General features: G+C 40.3%; 1 protein-coding gene across 1 annotated transcript in view; it reads left to right on the top strand.

The window, feature by feature from the left end:
• The first annotated feature begins 891 nt into the window (after window positions 1-891).
• LOC135466906 (TNF receptor-associated factor 3-like) overlaps window positions 892-10,214 on the top strand; it is a 35,866-nt gene continuing 26,543 nt past the window's right edge. The window contains exon 1 of the mRNA XM_064744659.1: window positions 892-1,254. The gene's annotated coding sequence lies outside the window, so the exon portion shown is untranslated. The remainder of the gene's footprint in view (window positions 1,255-10,214) is intronic.

Below are 10,214 nucleotides of genomic sequence, written 5' to 3'. Positions count from 1 at the left end.
CAATGTACATGTAGCTGTTCACCGTGTCTTTCGAACGTCATCCAACAACTCACCGCTATGAAGTCAGCAACTTCGTTTAAAGAAAATATGGCAGTTTCCCAGCTTTATTATACTGGCTCTATCAGAGAAACAGAGACCATGGGTACGACTTGAATTGCATTAAAATGAAAATGTCAGTTTGCTTTTTATTCAAATAGTAACGCTGTAAGAGATAACTTTTGAAATGTACTCAAATGCTTCTGCACGCTGATGTTAAATTACGGGCGGTTTAATTAACCAAATATAATGCCACCACGATTGCTTTGAGACTGTGCATATGACTCTGTATAAAACAGCTTTCGTGTAGTAGTAGGGCGCAGTTTCGACTTCATCAAAAAAACGCGGATAAATAGAAACGCTGCCAGTTCAAGACAGACGAATGTGGTTTACATTAAGTATGCACTTACTGCTGTCAGTCATGTCGTCTATATAGGATTGCAGTATTTGGCATGAACATTCGACAAAGACTTAGAAGCTAAATAATGATATGCTATCACCCCCATGAAGTTCCACTACACATGCCAGCAATGTAAACCCCACATGTACACTGACCATGCACTTTGCGGTCGGCAGTCATCTGCTTGTTTTCTTTAAATTATTATTCTTACCAATTTAATATACAAAGATTATTAAGAATAAACATCTTTAAATTCTTCATGAAAGACGAATGTCTTACCTTTAGAAGAGTGCGTTCGAGTACCCTGTATATAGTTTGTTGTATGGTATCTTTCGACAACTAATCGGTTTGTTTCTCAGAAATTTAATAAACTTCAGTCTTGTTAAGTACGGTATATATTAAGTTTAAATGAAAACATTTTTAAAGGCCAATAGCTCTAACAGAGAAACATATAAACGGCGCCTAATAAATTATTCTACTCATTTCCCAGCTATGCTATTCTTTCCTGAAGCACAGTTTCCACTTTGCTTTGATATTTAATATTTTCACAAATCCATAATAATTCAGTGGTAAGTCAGTGACATGAAAATTGAATAAACTAGATTTACATGTCTGTAAAACCCGATAATTTGTTGGGCATTTATGTTTTGCAGCTTTGCTTTGAATCCAGCCATACTTGGTCTTCAAGAATACGTGGGTTATGCATAGTCTATGATCTTCTCAACAGACTAGTTGTACCAGGAAATGAACGATATGCAGGAAAACAGAAACTACATCCAGCTCTTCTAAAACAAACTGTTGAATGAAGGCATTGCATGGTATGTACGAATGATGCACAGCATAAAACTGTTAAATCATGTCTATTACTATAGGTAAAGTTTCCTTGTCTAAAAATTGCTTGGCAATTACATTGACCGTTGATTCTGCATATGGTAGGAGCATATAGTGTTAAATCGTGTCTGTTACTATTGGGGAAGTTTCCTTGTCTAAAAATTGCTTGGCAGTTATGTCGGTCTTTATATCTGTGTATGGCTGGAACATATATTTCTCCAGAGGCCTAGCAATTAACCTTATCAAGACGGTAAAAACTTTTAAATTGCAGTGTCCCATAACTCACATTAATGTCACCAGAAGTCAATCAACTCTAGAAGCTTGCACATCTCGGTTATGCAACATTATGCCCCACATTCAGCAGAATAGAGGATTAGAGCATTGATGTAAGTTGGTTAGTGCATGTTGAAAGGCGTACTAAAGAATTTAATTTTTATGACGAATATAATGTTTATATGTGGATGAAATGACACAACCCCCCCCCCCCCCTTCAATCGAAGGAGCGATATCTAAATTTGAACACGCGACTAGCAATGGTTCTTCAAAGTACCGCATTTCACTGAATGTACCATTTACACCACTGCAATTATATGTTGCAGTCAGTTTGTGGGTAGAGGAAACCGGAGGTTCCGGATAAACTGTAGACTTTCCATCCAAGAAATTCCCCACGCGACACATGGTTTTAATCTGCTCAGCCAGATGAAGCGGTCACAATATTTTAGGAAGACAAACTGTTCTAATATCATTTAAAGCTCTGAAACTATTTAAATGTTAAATCCAACAGTATACATGAAGAAATATTTTACGAAGACAAATTTGTCTTGCGAAATTTAACTGCATGCAGAAAACATTGTAAGCAGTACATACACATACACACATGTATATGTTACTGTAACCAAATCAGTTTAACCAATCATTAAACAGTTCATCGCATCAGTTTCTTGTAAGGTGAGCCCCACAAAGGATTATTCATAAACGTCATTCACAGACTTTACTTGACGATGAGGCTTGAGCAGACTAAAAGGAATCGCCCAGTACAGTTAATCATTAATATTTTAATATCACTGTGATTAATTTGGACAAAGTCTTAAAATCCGAAATGGAGGTTGGCCATTAAAGCAAATCATCAGACCAGGTGCCAAACTCTGTAAATTATGTGAACCAAGAAGTTGTAGGATGTTACCTACAGATACTCACAATCCGGTCAACACGTTTCTGGTATATCAGACATTTGTCCAGGTTGTCTTCATAGCTGGAAATCAAGCTTCGCTCTTGTAGGCAATAACAGCATTTTGTCCTTTGGCACAGGCCAGAACAGATCAGACATAACAGATACTGTAATAAATTTAAAAAAAAAAAAGACAAAAATTAAATCCCACAAAAGTGGAAAAACTTCAACAATACATCTATATATATACATATAAATATATATAACCCCCAATACATAGGGGTACATATAAGTCTACCAACTCCAAGAATACGTGTGTCCATTTAACACGATACACTAGGTTAGTAGTATTCAATCTAGATTCGTACAACAAAATAAGAATGAGAACAATACTGAATTAAAAATACTGTTTAAATCACTGTAACAAATTTTATTATTGAAAATTTCTTATTCTGATTTGTTGCCAAATTACAGATAGTAAATGGTTATGGTAGAAGAGTGCATGCAGAAATAAAGACTGTCGTTTAAACAATAACTAAGAATGCAACTGATTTATACAGGATTAAGTTTTGATTTGCGTAATGTACTTATTTTAGAAAGCAGCATTTGAGTTGTGACAACGAGACTTTATATGAGCTTGCAAATGCAGCACATGACAAGGTATACAGTTTTTTTTGTAACTTATGGACAGGAGTGAGTGAGTGAGTGCGTGCTTAGGGTTTAACGTCGTACTCAACAATTTTTCAGTCATATGATGACGGAGGAATCCTTAGGGTGTATGTAATGTACCTCCTTGTAGCAGGACGGATTTCTTTCCGCTCTTTTATCTAGTGCTGCATCAATGAGACCACTTACCGAAGGCAAGTAAGCCGCCCCGCCCGAGCCATTATACTGATATGAGTCAACCAGTCGTTGCACTATCCCCTTCATGCTGAACGCCAAGCGAAGAACTTATGGACAGGAAGATAGAGGGAAATTAGCTCACAAATGTTTTACCCATTTCCATTTCAGGCACTGTAACCTCTCTAATACTTACAAATTATGCAAGGCCTTGCGCTGTCAGGTATCTGCAAATATAGATTCAGGAATTAATACTGAAATACATTTATCTGACAAATTAAAAAAAGAGAACAAACAAGACTACAGAACAAAAGAAAAATGCACAAGCATTACCAGAACAAAATTTTAAAATTTGTGTGCTGGTTTTTAGTATTAAAAAAGTAACACAAAGGCATCTTTTCTTGAGTCATCTCTTTATGGCAGATACAGAAAATGTTCTTGAATTGTTTACCTATTTACGATTTGGTTTATAATATGGAGCTCCTGAAATTGTCATAAAGTATATCAGTAATGCCTCATCCTGCCTGTTCTGTCGGGTACCTGAGAAAACAGATTAAGGAATTAATCGACTCAGGATAAAAATTCTAATGTCATAACAATAGCAAATGTTGTGGAATGATCCACTTAGAGCAAAGTTACAGGAAAAAATTCTGCCCAAGGAAAGGGGTATGTGAAAAGTGATTTATCCCGTAAGGCATAAAGGGGGATAATAGTACAGGGGAAGTAACTAAACTAAAGCATAAATTTCCAAAAGTATATCCACACTGTGAAATAATTGTTTTCTCAGCATGGAATTATTTTTACACAGTAGGTACAAAGTGTATCTCCTTATGCGAACTAGAATGTGGCCGCATCAAATTTAAGCAGAATCACGTAGTATTTGATTCCCAAACTATTGCAATACACTACAGACAACTGGAGATAAATATTTAGCACTAAAAGTCACCGACACTGAAGAAGTTAAAACAAAGATCAGCACGAATTGTGTCAAGATGTAACACAATTATATTACACTTACCGAGCAGAAAGTAATCAATAGCCACAGGTGTCTTCTAATAAAGATGAGACGTTGTTTCAAATATTTCGTTCGATAATGGCTGTTTTCAGGAGAAATGGTATGTTGCAGACGATCATGCATAGTTACACGACCAAATCAGAATCGTTTTCATTCATTATAAAGAACCTTTAGCTACGACAAAGAACATTTAACTACGAGCACAGGGGTATTGCGTGAAGATGGTGACATTACAATTGCCTTACATGTCGTTTATCGCATAAAACTACAATTAACTCACAAAAGCAACCAAAAATATACTTGTACAGCAATGGCACTGCATGCAAACTATTATTTTAGATACAGACCAGTTACCAACATACCTGTAAAACAGGAATTTATTCTGTTTAGCGACAGTCACACAAGTCACATCTCCAGCGGTAAGCGGCGAGTGGCCGTCGGTAACTACAAACTTGCGAAAGTTGCAACGAAATGGACTTCTAAACATTAACATTCGGAATAATGCCTTTTTAAAAAAGAGGGTGGTGGGGGGGAGCTAAATGCCGCCCTACACCCACCCCAGGTAAAATAAATGTCCCGACATTTTAGAATACAGTAATGAACACGCAAATAACATATCGTGTGAAAAACCACTTGAGCAATATTGCTTCTGTAACAAACTTGGAATTGTAATGTGTTGGCCAGACAAATTAGCGATAATACCTCCAACAGTTACTTATCTATGGTCATGCTTTAGCAATCTAAAAGCAATACAAGTATAAAAGTACACATTTAGTCCCGCGTCACACATCCTATTTTTTATCCAGACATCCTCAGTCTGAATATACTACCATTACTAAGTGTACAACTTTTGCTTGTACTGTGCGACTCTTTGAAGCCTTTCGTTATACATGTAAAGACATGCATGAAAACATTTCCATTAACACATTGAAATAAAACAATTTATGATTGTGAAAGGCTTATCATATACTTCACCATAATACGCAGAGCTTTACAGATTTAAAACATTGGCGGAGATAGGCTGTCTACTGGGTTTATGAAACATACCACAATGAGTTAAGGTACTGTAAGGAAGTAATCTTCTCTACTGCCGTCTACACCGTATGTCAGACGGGCTGGTGGCTTTCTAGATCTTACTGAACGACGGAGGAATGGCTTTTCGGCTGGTGTATTGGCTAAGTTGTGATCTGGTCTCTGCCGATGATCTGTTAACGATGACTATGCTGTCGGGAACGAAGGCATTCTTGGTAGGAAGGGCGGAATCATCCGGTTAAGCTGACAAGGACTAAAGTCATACTCATCATCGTCCGAGACATCTGAAGTTTCTGGGCCCGGTTCTTTACTCTGCCGTTGATTGCACCGTGGGCGACTTGATTGAGTTTTGTCTACTGTAGTTCTTTGGTTTGTGATAGGAAGAAAATCACACGGTAGAAGTATGCTTCGATGAAGAGCTCGCTGTCTTCTATCGCCGTGCTCAGGTTTGACACGATATACTGAGGCTTCGTCTCCCATCTGCTCCGCAACGACATAGACTTTTTCTTTCCAGTGGCTACGGAGTTTTCCCGTTTCATCCCGTTCCGACAAATTACGTACTAGCACACGGTCGCCTGGCTTCAGGACACTCGCACGGACTTTCTTGTTGTACTGCTTCTCTGAGTGGGTTGCGGCTCTTCCAGAGTTACGTGTTGCTTCTTTAAACGCTTGCTGCATACCTTTCTGCCAGTCCGTAACACTTGCTGGTGCTTTGTTAGGTTGTCCAACTCCGAAAACAAGATCTATTGGAGATCTTCCAAAAAAGCAAGAAAAACGGTGTGAAACCTGTGGCATCATTGTGGGTATAAGCGTGCTCCACTTTGTTCAAATGAGTAGCCCAATCAGGCTTGTGTGATTCTGGGAGTGTTCGCAGCATATTGAGCAACGTGCCATTCATCCTCTTCACTTGTCCATTCCCCTGTTGGTGGTACGGCGTAGTCCGCAATTTTATCAAACCGCAGTGTTTCTCTAGATGGTGGAACAGACAGTTTTCAAACTCTCCCCCTTGGCCGTGATGTATCCGCTGACGGAGACCAAACCGCAGAATATAGTCATTAAACAGACGCGTTGCAGCTGTCTTGGTACTCTTATTTCTGGTGGGATGGGCTTCAACATATCTGGCGAAGTGATCTGCTATAAGGAGGATGGGTTCGTACCCACCCTTGCTCTTCTCCCTGTGTCGGAAATCCCCACACACGATTTGGAATGGGGCTGTCGTGACTATAGGCTGCAGAGGCGTTCTCGTTGGCCTACCTAGTTGCTTGTTCTTCAGGCAGTTGCATTGATTGTTAAAAATAGGATTAAGATCATGCAACATCTGGGGCCAGTAGAATCTCTCTCGAATGAGTGCCAATCTCTTTTCGGTGCCTGGATGACCTATCTCTTCGTGCAATTCCTTGTACACCAGCGATCTGTATGAAGACGGAAGCACCAATTGTCGACGATCTTTACCATCTGACCATGGCGTTACCCGGTACAAAATTCCATTATAATGTACATCTGTAAGCCCCCAATGCAACCAACATCATCTTCAGTTCTGGCAAATGCTGCACATTCCTCGTTTAACATTTCCATTACTCTCTGTTTTTGTTCTTCAGTTAGTTTTGTAGTCGATAAGTCCACTGGAACTTGCCATCACTCCTCGTAAAGAGAGTCTTTATTGACAGCAGAGGGCTCAACTTTATCCGACAGTTTATTCCTGATGCAGAAACGGCTCGGATGACAGAATCAACTTTTTCTAATGTTCCAATTGTTTTCCGACCCCTCACTAACATATCATGCTTGGTGGGGTTAGAGATGATTACATCTACTTTTCGATTGTCCTGACATTCTACAAGTGTAACCCCAGACAGTGACATTCTCTGGCAAAGTTGACTCCAACATCGGCTGCAGGTATACCAAAGCACCAGTGTTGAGCTGATCTCTTAGAACATTGCACGTCACCATGAATTCACTGAAATTCGTATCTTACGACGTGGGTATTTACTATGCTTAATAAATCATCAAGTCCTTCCTAAGGGCTCTACGATCTTTGAGACTTGTTTGTTGTGAAGATCAGGTAATGCCATCTGTACTACGACTACCGAAGGTGTTAACAAACTTCCTGAACCATCGGTCCAATTCACTTATGTTTCAATTACGTTGAATCCAACGATTGGCGTAGATATACCAGACTGATCTGTCACCAACATAAGGACGTGTAATTATGGAGTATGACCACTTGAGCTGTCACCTGTTAACTCAGAAGTTATTTCCACCCAACCTTGATAAGCAATCGCTGATCCATTTGCTGCTTTCAGTTGAAATTCTTCACTTATTAAGTCAGATAACCCTGGCAATTTGCGCTCTGGAAAGTTCTTCTGGAGCTAGATATAGGGAAGTACCAACTTGTGACTCCGAATCCCATAAAACCTCGGTGTTGAGGCCATCCAAAACTCAGTTCAACAGACATCTCCTTCCAATAAACTGTGCTACAGTCTTTCCTCGATGCGTGTTTGTTGTGGAAGTTTTTCTGTCAACCTCACGATTTTCGCAGGAAACTGTTTTCACACTACTGACACCATCGGTTGTAACTGGACCCTTAGTAACAACCGCTTTTAGGTTCCCTCATTCTGTTTGACAACCCTACATCCTCGAGCCCAGTGGTCCGAACTTCCACATTTATGGCAGTGAGTACACTCATCACCGACTCCTCTAGACCTGCACTATTCGCGGCGTCTCTCACTTGGCAGAGGTCGGCGACTATTTCCTCCTTTCCATACATTACCCCTTGACAATTGCTGCTCATTCACTTTTGCTATTTTAGCGAGTTTCTCTGTTAGAGCAGCAACCTCAACTTTAAGTTCCTGTACGTCATTAGGTAAATTACCAGGCTAAGGTTTTTTCTTAGCTTCTTTCGGCTGAGCAGGACTGTTGTCTTCCTCTACTACGCACACGCTTGCAACTGTAGGACCAGCTCGACTCGGGTGCAGTTTTTGTTCCCTCTCGTCTTCTGTCGAAACGATACGTGTCAGCTCCTGTATTAGATCTGCATCATCAACTCCAGATGCTTCCAGCAATGGTTTCATTTCCTGACGCACAGAGTCGCTACGCAGGCCGGTGATAATACTGCTGAAGAAAACATTTGTGGGTCTTCTTTCTCTCTTTGGACACATTAACACAGTTGCTGATACAGCTCTGTTGAGTTTTTCTCTTTGAAATAGGCTCTAAGGATCCTTCTGAGGACAGGGAGACGAAGATCTCTGACCCCTTCGAGGTGACTTCTCAAACCAAGGCCTGGTAGCACTGCCCGCATTACTGCTTGTATAATTTCAGCTTCACTGTAAGTTTTCGCCGGTCCCTGGTCAATTTGCTGAACAACGCTAATAAAGCCCGCACGTCCTTGCTGAGAGGTTTCCCCGATTTGTCCCTTAACCTTAATCAGTTCTCCATACAGGTGTACCAAAGCCTGGTTGATTACTTGGCAACCATGGGTTATCTGATATACAGTATATCTACAGAGCACAAAAATTGGTTAGCTAACAGGAGCACAGGCATCCCATAATCATCTTGGGAACACACCTCGCTAATGAAGTGGTCGACTTTCTAAACAAGTTTCGCTCTACCATGTTGAACTTTGTAACTACCAGGTACTTTTAGGTGATCCAACAAATGTACAAGTTGGGTTGGCCTCATGGAATATTATTTCTGCTTAACTGTAAGGATCAAATCAGGATCTGCCATTTCTAAAGAGATGCCAATTCTAAAACCTGGAATCGGTTAATGTGCTAACTGTTGTGTGACGTGCAAGTAAACAATGTCAATAACACAAATCATATTGAACACGTGTTCGATCTCCTGATCTTCAACAAGGAAAGATATTTATGAACTACAACACTGTCTTTGAAAAGTTTCACTCAGCAATACACATACCTTAGTTGCACTACACGCTAATCATCTTGCACAATGTTCATAAATGTTCACCATGAAAACCTAGGGAAATACTGCGACTGTCCATCACGGTTTCCACGGTATTCCTCCTGTCGGCGCTGGTGATTGTAACGCCCTTCCTTAGAACGTTTATGTCCTTATGCGCCCAACGTATTGGCACTAGTGACCGTAAGGCACTTCCGAGAAATATTTATGTTCATATGGTACTTGATATGAACACAGACCCTCATTAGATTGTAATTCTGTGTATTTTAGGGTGTAAAGTGTTTTCTTGCTGCCAGCCTGCCGTTTTGGGTGTACAGGTGCATGCTTGGTATTAAAATGATGGTAATTGTCTAAGCTTTGCGCAGGTATGGGTTTTACTGATGAAAGTTTGAAACTCCGGGTGAGAGGACACAAGGAGACAGGTGGTGATGAGGCTGCCAGTGACGTCCCCTTGGCGTTGCTAGGCACCCTCCCAGCTGCCGGCATAGAAAGGTCCAGATTTTGACGGTCAAGATTTTTATGGCTTATTTCTCACAGGCTGGGCCAGGTATGCACCAAAGCCTATTGGCCACGGAATGTTTGCGGCTGAGCTACAGCGCTAAACGTTAACATTGTCGCTTATGGAAAATTTATTGGGGTCTGTGGCCTGATCTCTCCACTTGTGCCAAAACACGTAATATGTCACCGTGTCCTCAGATTTCGTAGCAGCCTGATAATATTTGGTGGGTACATCTACAATGTGCTTTGCATTAACATGGAACTTGATTGACCAGTTATAAAGCTTTTTAGTTTATGTGTAGGGTAGTACATGTGTATGAGCAGGCTGGAATAAACACAGGCAACGTTTCACTGTTCCTGGTTTTTAAAATGTCTTTTGGGGGGTTGACATTGGATAAATAGTGCAAAATGTGAGTGCTGTGGGTGAAATCGGAGAATGTGGCTGATAGATAGGGTGTGTGATTAAGGATTGTCCCTAA

This window comes from Liolophura sinensis, chromosome 6 (genome assembly GCF_032854445.1).
Source record: "Liolophura sinensis isolate JHLJ2023 chromosome 6, CUHK_Ljap_v2, whole genome shotgun sequence".
In the NCBI taxonomy this organism is placed as follows: domain Eukaryota; kingdom Metazoa; phylum Mollusca; class Polyplacophora; order Chitonida; family Chitonidae; genus Liolophura; species Liolophura sinensis.
The sequence above is the reverse complement of the archived record's forward strand: the minus strand, read 5'-3'. Positions and strand labels throughout refer to the sequence as shown.